This window comes from Onychomys torridus, chromosome 7 (genome assembly GCF_903995425.1).
Source record: "Onychomys torridus chromosome 7, mOncTor1.1, whole genome shotgun sequence".
Classification (NCBI taxonomy): Eukaryota; Metazoa; Chordata; class Mammalia; order Rodentia; family Cricetidae; genus Onychomys; species Onychomys torridus.
Window position 1 is genome coordinate 105,451,471 of NC_050449.1, and position 15,412 is coordinate 105,466,882.

Here is a 15,412-nt window from a genome sequence, read left to right on the forward strand (position 1 = left end):
TATTGATTCCTGGTAGATAACTACTTCCATGGTCTGTGAGAACATGTGAGATGAATGTCCTTACCATAGGACCTAGGATGCAGGGGTTTTGAAGAAATCTCTCATTTGTTCTTATTTGCTTGTTTGGAAGCCTTTTGATGAATCCCTTAGTCCATATACATCTGTCAGATAACCTCATCAAGTATAAATGGCAAGGATAGTATTTATCCCATAGCACTTAACTAGACTTTTGTAGAATTCTATCCATCTTTGACTTCCATCTTTCAGTATAGAAAATTAAATGAAGGCAGTTCTATAAGAGGAGACGTGTGTAAGGAGCCCATTAGATTGGTCTTCCGCCTCAGTGTCAAAGTGTGAAATAGAAAAATGGTAGTGCCCTCAAGAGTTTTGGTCATACAGATCTCAAAGGGTATTAGTTTCTGTGGATGTTTACATAAGAATGCCCCCCACAGGCTCATAGATTTGAATGCTTAGTCATTAGGGAGTGACACTATTTGAAAGGATTAAAAGGTGTGGCCTTGTTGGAGGAAGTATATCACTGTGGATATTGAGGTTTCAGAAGCCCAAGCCAGGCCCAATTGCTTGCTTACAGTTTCAGAGGGGTAGTCCATTATCAATATGGTGGGGAGCGTGGTGGCAGGCAGCAGACATGGACTGGAGCAGAAACTAAGAGCTTTACAACCTGATCCACAGGCAGCAAGCAGAGAGACACACTGGGCCTGGCATGGGCTTTTGAGACCTTGAAGCCAAAAATCTCTTCCAACAAGGCCGTACCTCCTAATCCAACCTAAAGGACTCAGCTGGAGGCTAAACTTGTAAATGTATGTGGTTATGGGGGCCATTCTTATTCAAACCACTATGAATACCCATTTAAAAAAATCCTAATGCCAAGGGCATTGTGTGATTCCATTCACCAGATGTGAACTTGACACACAGTATTGCCAAAGCATCATTGTACCATATAGTGTGTGCCATCCTCAAGTCTAAAGGGCATGGAGCATAAGAAAGAAAGCATCTAAGATGGTGAAGGAAGGACACAGCCTCTGCAACAGGAGCATCTACGCCCCAGGAGACAGGCCACTGCTGTGCTTTTCTGTCTCTCTAGGCTCTTACTTCCTGGTCCTAGAAGCAGCTACAGCCACAAGGAATACCTGACAGTGCTCTAACTATAGCTTCTGCTTATGGCTGGACAAATGAAGAAGAAGGTCACCAAGCTAGGAACCAGAAAGATCTGGCGAGGCAGGCATTTAGGTAAGCAAAATAGGCTGTTCAGAATTTTTGTGCTCCCACCAAACTGCACTGTAAGGAAGGACTTCTAACAACAACAACAACAAAAAAAAAAAAAAAAAAAAAAAAAAAAAAACCAACTGTGTAGATTTGATGTGATGTCCCAAAGGCTCATATGTTGATGGCTTGGTCCCCAATCAATGGACCCAATCATTGTGAGGTTATTGACTCATGAGGAATCTGGACTAATCAGTGAATTTATAATTTGTTGGCATTATCAGGGTGCTATTGGGAAATGAGTGCATGGTTAGAGGAAGTAGATCGCCACAGTCATGTTTTAAGGGGTAGCTTGTCTTTGGACCCTTCTTGTGTGCATCATTCTGTTTCTTAGTTGCCGTGAGTTATCTCAGTCCTACCACATTTCTTCCTGATGCCACAGTGGATTGTCTTGCAGACTTAAACAATGGGACTAGCCTAGCTAAGTGCACTAACATCTCTAAAATCATGAACCCAAGTAAAACCTTTTCATTAAGTTGCTTTTCTCCTGTGCATGTCACACCCTCAAGAAGCAAACACATAACCTAAAGTTGTTAAAAATTCCACTGATAGAGCAACTACTAGTTAACTGGTAACTAGGAACACAGATATGAACAGATCCAAAGAGCTTTGTGTAGGCTTTATAGAGGGATATGATACTGGCATTACACTTACAAAAGGTTGTTCCAAATTTGTGATTTGAAGTCAACTAAGAAAGTTGCCAGTTTATCAAATATGTGATCCATGATCAATTGCTTATTCATCACTAGATGGTCCAACACCAAAGCATAAAGGAACAGCTCTAATTAGACCCAGTGTTTTTGTTTGTTCCTTTGTTTGTTTGTTTGTTATTGTTGTTGTGTTTTGTTTTAAAAGAAAGAATATAGGATTGGGAGGGGATGTAAAGGTTCTTGGAGAAGTTGGATGGAGTGCTGGGACATGGATATACTTAAAATACATTGTACATATGTATGAACTTCTCAAAGAATGCATGAAAATATTTTCATATACAAAACAATTTTCTTTATAGAATTTAAAGCAGACTAAATTCGTGATGTAATTCTCAAAGGGTCTAGAATATGACTCAAAATGCTTGTAGGAAGAACAGGAAGAATTAAAAAAGAACCTTAACTATTTTGCAGACAACAGGAAGATGACTAAGATGCTTAGATTATTGGACAAAGATCATCTACTATCTATTATAGCAGATCATCTACTATTAAAAATACTTATGTGAATGTCATAAATTCCTAAGGAAATAGAATTTTGAAAATTTCAGGGAAGAAAAGATATTGCATTAGAGTTTTATTGGTGTGAAGAAACACCATGACCATGACAACACTTATAAAGAGAAACATTTAGCTTTATTTCATTATTGTCATGGCGGGGAACATGGTGTCATGCAGGCAGACATGGTGCTAGAGAAAGAGCTGAGAGTTCTACATCTTGATCCACACCAAGCATGGCTTGATCATCTGAAACCTCAAAGCCTGCCCCTAAGACCACTTCCTCTAACAAGGCCACACCTCCTAGTGAACTCCCTGTGAACCTATGGGGGCCACTTTTTGTTTAAACCACCACAGATATGAAATATAGACAAACAGAACTTTCAGTCTTGAAAGGCAACCACATCAACAAAGACTTCAATGAAGAACTGATTCAACATGAAGATAACAGAGAAGAAAACCAGGAAAAGTCAAGACAGATCAAAGGAAATCATGTGAACAAAAGAAAACAGGTGGACGTCAAACATTAATTTTACTATAAAGTAATTATAAACAATGCTGAAGGCTAAAGAGATGGGTCACAATTAAAAGTGCATACTTCTCTTGCAGAGGACCCAGGTTCTATTCTCAGCATCTACATGGCAGGTCACAACTGTCCATAACTTCAGTTCCAAAGTCTGAGGCCCTATCTGGTTTTTTGAGGGTACTGCAGACACATGGTTCATGGACATACATGTAGGAAAGACATTCAGTCATACACATACAATAGACAAATCTAAAATAAACCAAACAAAAAAGAAACCAAAGGAATTCAAGCATAAAATTTTCTGACTTTGAAATGTTTTCATTTTATTGAAAACAGAAAAGTCCTTTTATTGAAAACAGATATGCAAAGGTATTCTGTCTTAGTTCTATACAACTTAGTGCACATAAGATATTTTGGGGAGACAACTGTGGGAACCTGTGGATATGTGGAAGGGATCACTACACCCTGGGCTCATGATCAGCTTGGAAGATGAACTATGAGTACAGCAGAGGAAGATACTCAGTGAGCATCAGCTCAGGGCAGCAAATTACTGCCTGTATCCCTAGGACCATCTGCTCAGACCAGCAGCTTCTGAGTATAAACTAGGGGAATCTCAGAGGAAAATGTCTGCTCTATCCTGGAAATAAAGCCAAGAATCAATTTAAGTGCCCAACTGGATGGATGACAAAAGACTTTTCTGAAATAAACCTTTAAACTTCCTCTCTGTGAGAACAGATACCACCAGGGACCCTTCAGAATAGAATAAAGCTGCCCTTCTTAAACAGTCCCCATGTTTTCTGCAGGAAGCCAGCACTAAGGAACAGCATCAGATGACTCTGGTCACAGGGACACTGAAACTCCAGGCTGTTTGTTCATTGAATTTTCCTATTAAATAAAAGATGCTCCATTGAAAACATGTAAAGAGAGAGAAAAATTTGCTTACCCTCCTACTGACTAAAGGTATTTCTTTTCAGAACCTATCTATATAGTTTTATCAAACTGTGGGCGGGAAAAGTGGCTCAGTAGGTAACACACTTGCTTTTCAAGCAAGAGACCCAGAGTTCAGATGCCCAGAACCATCATAAAAGCTGAGCAGGCATGGAGCCTTGCATGTAATTTCAGAGACACAAGGCAAATCAACTACTTAGACTAGCCAGAATTGGTGCGTTCTAGATTCAGTGAGAAATGCTGCCTCAATAAGCAAAGTGGAGAGAAACAGAAGAAACTAGGTTTCAATTTCTGTCTTCCACATACAAGCACACACATGTACATGCTGACTCACACACATTTGTGAACATGTACACATATGCATATATACCTCACACATGCATATGAAAAATTCTGATTATGCAATATATTAGTTCATCTTCACTAATGAATATATATTTAAGCATACACTGATAGCTTAAATAGTTGCTATAAGGGGGACTGCTCACTAACTCTAATATCTCATCATAAAGCACACTAATTTATTTTAATTTCTTCTTGATTACTATTTATTTGATACTGTTATTGTGTTATCATAGTCACACTGGTAATAATCTTGTTGTTCATAATATTGGTTGGCTCTCCCATTATACTCTATGAATAAATTTATGTAATGAGGTAACTTGATATATAGCCAAACAATTTCTGAAAGTTTCTGTGGCAAGCTATAGACCAACAGTTGTGATACATAGGAATAAACATTTCCCTAAACTCTAGAGAGCAAAAGACATTGTACAGACATATTTTATTTTATTTTTTTCGAGACCGGGTTTCTCTGTGTAGCTTTGTGCCTTTTCTGAAACTCATTCTGCAGCCCAGGCTGACCTAGAACTCACAGAGATCCGCCTGCCTCTGCCTACCAAGTGCTGGGATTAAAGGCGTGTGTTACCACCACCTGGCTGAAATATTTTATTTTTTATGAGTATTCTGTTTTCTATTTTGTGTAAGTATTATATTACAATTGCCATGTTTCTATAGAATTTATGAATAGCAATGCATGATAAGTATTTATAATAAGCTATTATTTAGTGTCATTATGATAGACTTTAGTTCTATTTTATTGCTGATATTTTCATTTTAATCTTCTATTTAATCTGTTCATTGGGTAATTTTCAACAAAACTTGATACACACATGCACACACACACACACAGAGAGAGAGACAGAGAGAGAGAGAGAAAAAATAAAAATAAATCTCTCTTAAAAAGAAGGCAGTTCCTTCTACTGGAGGCCTCTGAAGCGCCTCATTGTACTTTCTTTATAGCAACTTGGAAGTCAGTGAAATGACATAGAGGATACTATCCCACTCTGTGCAGATCTTACATATTTTTTTTTCACCTTTGTCTCCATCTTGTGAACCTCATTTGCAGGAGCTATTCAAGTTGCCCTAAATAGTATACTATCTATAGTGGAACATTTACTCATGCCTATGTGAACAAAGCCATAATAAACCAGGCCAACCATCATCCCTGAAAAGTACAAAGTCAAAGGGCAGAAGGAATAAGTCTTTCTCTAGATTAGAGCAGAAAAACATTTTGACATCACATTGGATTTTCATGTAGGTTTCAGAGTAAGACAGAAGGGTATATGGTAGGAAAGAGCCCCAGTCATAAGATGCATGAGACCCAGAAGCCAGCAAAAGGGAACATTCTAGAACTTTAGGAAAGAAAATATCTCAGAGCTGGTTCACAGCTACTGGCTATGCCACACTTCCTGGCCAGTATACAGAGGGCATCATTGGTAGCATCAGACTGGGTTTATCTGGCTCCCTTTCCTGGCAGAACTGCTCACAATGGGCACAGCTCATCATGCACAGGCACAGCTTGGCACTGGCCAGCTTGCAAAGAGAATTTAGCATTTGTGTTTGTAGTCATTACCTTTTGTGGGGAAAAGTCAAGAGAAGAAGGATGCCAGCTCAGCTTACTATGCATCTCAATGGACCTGACTTTCCATCAACTCTACCATTCCAAATCAATCCAGTTAATCTAAATAATGGTTCTGGGCTCTCTGGTTGCCATTATAGAGGCTGAGAAAGATTCCATGGCAACGGAACCTGATATTTGATGAACAATTTTTAATCACTATCGGTGCCCTTAATGAGAAGGGGCCTGAAATCCAGCAGAGCAATGCCATGTATATTAGCTTCTGGACTGAGTCTGTTGAAAGCTACACACACACACACACACACACACACACACACACACACACACACACAGAGAGAGAGAGAGAGAGAGAGAGAGAGAGAGAGAGAGAGAGAGAGAGAGGTATGTGTAAGCACAGAGCTATGTTCAGAAAGCAGATTATCGGCTCCTCAGGACTGAGAAGCAAGGACTGACAGCCTCAGTGCTCTCTTGCCAGCAGCTCCTACACAGCCAGGTTCTCCCAGTATTCTTGGATATTCTGATAATTATGTTGCAATGGACATCACTGAGTCTGGCTACCTGAGCATAATTAGCCTCTCTGAGCAAACTATTATTCTTTTGCCATCCTAGGCTCATAGCCTGAAAGGGGTGATGGTGATCCACGTTTTTTCTTGGGAGGTAAATCTTTCTCTAGCACGTAAAGATACATTTATTTTTTTCAGATTGTCACCTTGATGGGTCTTGTCTGTTATTTCTGAGGGTAACCAGAATAGATGCAGAATCACAGAGTGTGCACAAGTAATAGCTGTCTCTACTTGGCTCACTAGGTAGAAACTGTCTTGAGGTTTCACAAGGTGAAAGCCCGCCTTTAGCATAAGAAAATATGAAAAGACAAAAGAAAAAGTCCTCTTTTAAGATATCTACTGTAGAGTCTGTAGCGATGGCTTAGCAGCAGGAGTGTTGGCTACTCTCACAGAGGACCAAGGTTGTTCAGTTCTCAGTACACATGTCAGGCAGCTCACAACCACCTGTAACTATAGCTCCAGGGAAGCTGACGTCCTCTACTGGCCTCTGTGGTCACCTGCATTCATGCACACATATACTCATCCACACAATTAAAAACAATAAGTTAAAAAAAGAGATCTGCTGCAGCATTTGATTTTTAACTAAATATGTATATATTTTAATTTTTTATTGTTTGAGTTTCATACATTTACATAATGAATTTTAGGCGTTTTCACCCCTCCTTTCTTTCTTTCTGCCCCCCCTCTCTTTCCTTCCTTTCCTGCTGGAGATCCCCTTCTCAATTACTTATTGTGGTTGGGAAATAATGTGTTCCACCAAATATATAGAGTTACACAATCATCTTGGCCCTCGGGGCAGAGTACTTTGCATAGAGTACAAGTTTTCCCCATAATGTCCACTTCAAGCCATCCCCTTTCTACTCCTTGGTATCTGTCAGCTGAACCACTGTCCTGTTGTTCCATGATGACTCTGCCTTTGCCACTGGTCATTTAATAAAGTGTATAGCAAAACTTTCTGAGCACAGTTCTCTAGTTTACCATAATGTGCATGAAGTTCATTTATGTTGCTTAAATTATTTAAAACAATATTGTTTGTTATGTAGCATTCTTTCTGTAGGTCATTTGGCTATCCACCCACCTTCAGTTTAGTAGGTTCTCAAGCTACTGTGAGAGCCATTCATTTATACAATGAAAATCATGATGCTTTTGCACAAATGAAAGTGTTTAATTCTATATGGTAAATAAAGTATTTTGTATAATAAATATGTTTTTTCCTTTGTAAAAATATGAAATACTTTTCCACTGGAGCTGTCTCATTTTGCATCACCATCAAAATGGAAATGCCATAAGGAAGCTGCCATTTTGTATACTTACTAAAAATAATTAGGTCTAAACAACATCAAGGTCTATGTCAGGTTATCTATTTCTTAGATGAGTTTCAATAGTTTGTGTCTTTCATAGAATTGATCCATGATGAAATCATTAATGATAAAAAGAATGTAGACAAAAATGATCTCAAATGTCTATTTACTGACCTGAACCATTTTCTAGATATCTAGAGGATTTTTCATATGCACATTGAAGAATATACATCATGCTTTTGTTGCATGAAATACTCTGCAAATGTCAATTAGGAGAAGTTGGTTTATAGTGTTTTTCAGTTATTGATAGCCCTGGGAGTTTTCTGTCCAGCTCTTCTATTAATTATTGGGAGATTTCTTAGGGCTCCAGCTAGCACTGTGGGTGGGACTCTTGGTCTTCTTGGGTGGATCCATCTCTAGCTGGTGTTATTGGAGCCATTGTTGAATGTGTGCATGATTGAGATCATCATGTGTTTATGATGGATTGCCCATCTTCTCGCTAAATAACTTCTCCCTTTGTCCCTAACTAACAGCATTCATATTATATGATTAAATTTATATAAATGTTGTATTTATTTACTTTAAATATTCAAACTAACCATAATGATAGAAAGCTTGGTTATGGGATATTTGGAATGTGTTGAGAGGAGTTCTTAAGAGCCTTGAAAACATGCTTTTGCAGGCGTGTTGAAATCCACTATCTTAACTGTGGGTTAGTGCCCCAGATGTATGCAGATGCCATATCTAATCAAAATCATGAAAACACTTATTAAGGTTGTTGTGTCTCGGTTATACTTCAACAGGGAATTTTTTAAACTCACAGTTAGTTTGGGGCTGTGGGTCCTGCATCTGCTCCTGTCAGCTGCTGGATGACACCCCTCTAATGACAACTGGACTTGGAACCTTTTCCTCCTTCTGAGTAGACATGTCCAGCCTGGATATGAGGGCTCGTGTCCGATCTTATTGTATCTTGTTAGGCCATGTTTAGTGGATGTCCCTGGAAGGCCTGCTCTTTGTTTGGGGTAGGGTGAGGATATGGAGGAGGAACAGAAGAGGAAATAATCTGTGGAAGAGGGGAGGGAAGGGGTGAAGGGAGAGGAAACTGCTGTCAGGGTGTAATGTTTTAACCAACAATTCAGCCATGTTAAAACAATCGTAACCCATAGTAATACTGTCTAAGCTTTGTTTAGAGCAGCAGGAAACCAAGCTAAGGACTAGATAAGGGCAAAGGGGAAAGAGACAGAGGAAAAGCAGGACTTTCTGAGCTTCGAGTCCTGCTGAGTTCCCTCCGATGCTTTTGCTTCCATCCCTTGGTGGAACTGAAGAGAGCAGCTGTCAGGAGGACAGAAGACCAAGTTGGACCAGATACAGCAAGGGATGTGAGATGCGAGATGTTCTCCTCCAAGAGCAGCTATCTTCCTGCATCTCTAAGCTAGCAACAAAAATCACAATATATTTACATTTTCTGATATTGGAGAAGAAACTCAGGAACAAGCTAAGAATCCATTTTCTCCAATGAGGTGTTACTGGGTGGATAACCACACTCCAGTACAGGTGCTGTGCCCAGGAGTCCTTGGCCAACACAAAATGAACTCCATGTTTGTTGGATATTTGTGTGCGTGTGTGTGTGTGTGTGTGTGTGTGTGTGTGTGTGTGTGTGAGAGAGAGAGAGAGAGAGACAGACAGACAGACAGAGACAGAGACAGAGACAGAGAGAGAGACAGAGAGAGAGACAGAGAGAGAGAGAGAGATTTGTTTTGGCATTTTTTCATCTTATTTTTTGTTTGTTTTGAAGTTCATTATTGTGGGGTATATATGTGTGTGAGACAGAGAGACAAAGTACATAAAGCTGGATGGGTAGGAGTATGAGGGAAGTGTTGGGAGAGAGGAAAACATGGTCAAATATATTGCATGAAAACAAATATTTTTAATTAAAAAGAGAGAAAAGAGGAAACCCCGCAGAAGGCAAGAGTAAAAGTGTTCAATCTTCCAGCTCAGCTCCAGCCCTGCCTTCCTCCAAAGCCTGAGCAGCTGTCAGGTCTTCATTTAAAATGTCCTTCTGTTGCATTCTGTTCTGACGGTTACATGGGTAAGGACATGGGGAGAAGCAAAATATGTTAAAGGAAACACAGGGGAAAAGACAAAGGGACACTTGTGTATCATGGAAGAAAAGTGGGTCTCAGTTCATGACAATCATTGTCAACTTCTCCTACTGGGTAGAAGAAAACAAAAATGAACATTACCCAAGGCTTGCCACATCCCCAAAAGAGGAAATGGGAGCAATTCGGGTTTTCTCTGAAGCAGCCAACCTTTGATGAAAATGGAATCAGTCCTTGATTTGGAGCAGAGCTAGTGAGGAAATGCACATTGAAGGACAGAAGGAATGTAAGAGTCGGAGGACTAGGACATCTGCCATGAGCTTGTGTTTTCTACACACCACAGCAAAGCTGCACAGAATCTCAAATGGCCATCTAAACAGGACCTGTACAAGGACAATACCAGGTGACATGACTACGTGGATGGGTGAAGTCTCACAAAATCCCATCCCTAGATGAAGAACCACAGCTAATAGCTGCTTAGAAAAGAATCACTTTTCTCCAGGGATAAGTTTCCTGATAGGTTACCCGATCCCAACTAGTCAGTACCAAACACATGTACACATGAGTAACACCGAATGGACTCAGCAGGCTCTGTGTGTGTGTGTGTGTGTGTGTGTGTGTGTGTGTGTGTGTGTGTGTAGATCTTGAATCAGAGAGGGAGTGGGAAGAGCTAGAGCAGAAGGAGGAGGAATGGAACTGATGTAAATACAGTTCTTCTTATGAAATTCTCAAAGACATTAATAATTTAATAAAAAAGAAATAGTAGGGGCAACAAGGGAGCTTGAATTCAGGTCCCAACATTAACTGATTAAGATTAGGCAACAGACTTCATTTAACTAGGCCTCCATTTTCTCAAAGGAGAATGATAGCACTTGATATTATTTTCAGTTATAACTGAGAAGAAAAGTGGACAATTCTCAGAACTAACAAAGGAACACAGGAAATACAAGAGTGTAGTCAAGTCAGCAGGAACCATATACTCATACAGCATTGCCACAAAGCCAAGAACTAATAATTTTCAGTATTTTTAGGGCTCTAGTTAAAATCTTGAATTGACCCCAAAATTAACTCTAAATAGTGTTCTTCATTTTGTATCCCACTAGGGTGAGGACACCTTAATTTACTGTCTAACTACACACAATAAGTGGAGGCAAAGGTCATTTTTTAAAAGGAAGTACATGTCTACGACCTTAAAAAGGTAGAGTAGATGTTTAGTGGACCAGAATAAGTGACTAGCATACATCCCCACAAGGCTATTGTGGAGTTTAATAGCCAGGGTTCTAGAGGAACAGAACCAGTAGAATGAATGTTTATGACAAATGGATCTATTAGGTTATCTTATACAATACCTGCTGGAAAGTTCAACAGTGACTGTCTGCACACTGGAAAGGCTAAGACCCTGGTACCTGTTCAGTTCATGAGGCTGAATGTCTCAGCAGTCCTAAGCTGACACAGACGACCTAGAGCATACCAAGAGCCCATGCTAAACAACTTAAGCTGGGTTCTGAGGTCGGCCAATGATAGAGCCAGTGGCAGAAGTAGCACCATGGATGCACACAGCAGCAAAGAGTGCAGGCAAGCAGGCAGAAGCCAGCATTGCTTTCTCCTGGGCCACTTTCTATCTGGGTCACCAAAGGAAGGTCCACTCTCTCTCTAAATCCTTCCAGGAAAAACCTCAGACTCACCCATCTGCATGACTCTTAGTTAATCCTGGATCCATTCAGGTTGCTAACCATCACCAAGAGATTAAAACAGTGTCACAGAGCACTTTGAGGAATGAAAACCTATTTCAAATGAGAAGCACAAAGGTCTTGGGACCTGGCAATTCAGAGGAACTGGCTTTTCTGAAGAGTTATAAAAACTACAACATAACCTGCCCTGGTTTGGTTTCCACTGCAAACTCTCAGAAGACCACTGTCTGTTCAGACATTTTCCTTAGACTCATTTGAAAAGAAACAGCCTGACTGTTTTCTTCTGAATCTTGTTTAGGAAAAAATTACAGAATAAAACCAAAGATGGTCAGATGACAATTCCAACTGTGACTGTATCCTTGGGAACAAGAGAAAACTATTTGGGGCTAATTTGCCGTAATGATTTTCATGACAACAGCCAAGGGTATATTTTAACTACTGTTTTGACTCTGATTCAATTATAAAATAAGACATGCTTAAAGCCAATCAGCCCTTGGGTTCACTAAGGCTAGATCTGTCTCCTTAGATGCCTCAATGGTGTATATAATCGGAGATAAAACAAGGCATGCACATCTTGCCTTTAGGGCTAACCTCCGGAAGAAACATTCTACATTCTGCTGAGAGTGAGTTGATGTATGGCCAATAAGCTGTTCAAACTCCGTGTAGGCAGTTCATACCATTGATCTCAAACCTGTTTTTGACAGTCACTTTCTTTGGAGACTAGATAACTAGAAGTGAAGCTATTTCCTTTCAAAGTGTGAGCTTTCAGCAATATCAGATTTGTCTGCATGGTAAATATGTAACTGTCAGCAAACAGCATGTGGAACCCATTCTTCTCTAGTTGAGAATGTAGCACTTCCTGGAGTCTGAGGAGTGAGATGCTACAGCACAAAATGAGGTGAGGTAACAAACGGCCACAAAGCCTCATTAACTGTCCTTCCCATTTCCATCTGGCCTTAGAAGAAACTGGGCTGGACTCTACATGGTGGAAGAGAAGACAGGAAACCCACTTTTTCTTGCTGTGAATATGTGTCATTTTGCTTTCCAGCCAGTTTCTCCAAATGGGTGTAAAGAAAACCCTCCAACTGATGTTATCAGGTCACGAAAATATAACCCACACCCCTTCCCTGCCATCAGCACATAAAGTGCAGATATGTGGCCCAAATCTTATCTACCCACTGCTCTTACCTCAGAAGATGAATCTCTGGGGTGCTATAAAATCATAAGCCCAGCTAAAAATTGATCACATAGACTGCCATATGTAGTTAAAAGTCAAATTGGCATGACTTAGCAGTGCATGCAGTCTGCAAACATCATCCTGTGGTGCTTCTATCAGTGGGGACATCTGCCCAGGAGCAAAGGCTCCAGTATGGCTTGCTGAGTAGAGATTCCCAGGCTAGCAATTGTGGTAGTAGCTCATCCAATTACTTCCTTCCCAATGCTGCTTCACCAGCCTTCTTGCTGATTCTGTAAAGTAGTAGAGCCAGAGAGATGGCTCAGTGAGCAAAACTGCCTGCTGCCAAGCCTGACAACCTGAGTTCGATTCTGGGGCCTTTTAGAAGTCTGGGCAAAGGAAGAATGCTCCCTTGGGGTAGAACAGGATGGTTTCTTACTATAATTGACAAATAACAAAATATGTATCCTTGTGCCATCTGGACCAGCCATACATCCCACAACTTAAAGCACATGTACAGTTCATCATGCATACACATGAGATGGCAAATAGGGTATTTATTCATTTGCTTATTTATTTAGTATCAACAGAATGATGTTATTTAAGATCCTTAAGTTCTAGCAGACCAACTATGCATTAAAATGACAGAGTATCTAAATTCTTTCATTAGTAAATCAAGTTTAAGTACTAGTAACTCTTAACTCTACACTGAAGGTAGAATGTACTTTTCAACCCCAAGAAATTTATATAAAATCTGTCACATATTATCTCTCTTTACATCCACTAGAGACCATCACAGAAAACTACAGCTGGATCATGAGATCCCAGCCCCAGAGGAGTCATCAACACCACCCTGCATCTACAGTTCCAGGAACATCTTGGAAGAGGGACTGGGAAGATTGTAGAAGCCAGCACACCAGGAACAAGGCTGTAAAACAGGTTCTCCTACAAATGGCTACATAAACAAGACCAGAAGAATGGCAGTAGAAATGGATATACTATTATAGAAGGAGGAAATTTTTGCAGGATCCTAATCCTAGACAAAGAACTACAATCAACTAATGATATCTAGGAGGAGAATCAACCTCTCCCAAGGATAAGCCCCTTTATCTTTTGTCCACTGGAAATTAGTAATCCCTGAAACCATAGATGTACAAACAACAAAAACAGATTCAGCAGGTTGTATTTTTATATATTTGTGCACTCATATGCATGCATATATACATATGAACATGTATGTAACAATAGTCAAGGAAAAGGGTATTTTAGTTTCCTTTCAGGTTATTTCAAGGACAAATTGACCTTTACTGAGACCAATACCAGTTGAAGCTGGACTTTTTAATCTTTCCTATCAAGATGTGCCTGACCACAAATTATTATCCACAGCGGGGATACTACAAAGAAGAGGCAGAAGAAAACAAATGAAGGGGAAGGTGTCCTGGGTGGCTGAGATGTCCCTATGCTTGCCCTGCCTCACCATCTTAGACCTGGGTTGTTGTCACATGACCATTCAAACCAACCTAGACACCACAGGCATCATATTATCCATGAATTCAGGTGCACACAGCAGCACGTCTCATTCAGATTGAAGAAGCCTGGGGGCCTGGGCTCACGCAATCCCTGACTTTCCTGAAACTTGCAGGAACAGATGGCTCACACACAGTTGTTTCTCTTGGCACACAACCATCCCGCTATCAACCTGTACTTTTGATCTCATGGGGAGTCCCTCATGAGTAAAGCGAGTATAATTTATGATACAGACAAATATGTTGGAGCTTAAAAAGTAGGCCAGGACAAAAGGCCTAAAATAGGACCATCTTCACTAAATCACTGTGCATTGTCAAACTACCTATACCCTGTAGCAATCAACTGGGTGTGAACTCTGCAGGCTTCCCTGACCCCATGGAGATATTTGGCTATATTTTTGAGACATACTGGTTAGTCACAGATGGGAAAGGTATGCCATAGGCATCTAGGTGATAAAGATGTGGGACATATCCAAACATCCTATATGCACAAAGTTCCCCACAATAAAAGATTGTCCAACCTGGCATGCCAATAATACTGGGGTTGTGGAGTCTTTTCAATAATTTCTTAAGAGGTAAAAAAAAAAATCAATTCATGGAATTTTCTACATAATATGCTAACATAAGTAAATGGATAGCTGCAGATTTGTAGCCATGATCAGGGTGGACTGGTTATGAAGGAGATAGAGCAGGGAAGTGTTTGGGGCAGAGAGAAGTCCTAAAGCTACAACTCATTCTCCCCTTGGGATGGAAGGAAAGATTTCATTGCAGAAGTAGCAACACCTATGTGTCTAGGACTACATGGCCATGTCCTTGGAAAGAAGCAGGGTCACAAGAATGCTGACAAGGAGACTTGAGGCAATAGCTCTAAATGTGTCACCTGCAAGAACTGATGCAGATGAGGCACATAAGTTATAGGAGGGAGTCTTCCTATGCACCTCATTTCCCATTTCACCTAGTGAGGTTATAAGACAATGACCACAGAGGCAAAGATGTTGAAGATGTTGAATATATGTAGGCTGAAACATAAATGTAACAAGGTTTTTCTTTCTAATATTTATCTGGCTGCTATTATTGGATGCTATAGTCAAACCCAATTTCCAAACACAGCACCATACTCTAAAATCAGGCCATCTCCTGGTGACAAAGTGTATTATGTGTGTGCCTGTGTGTC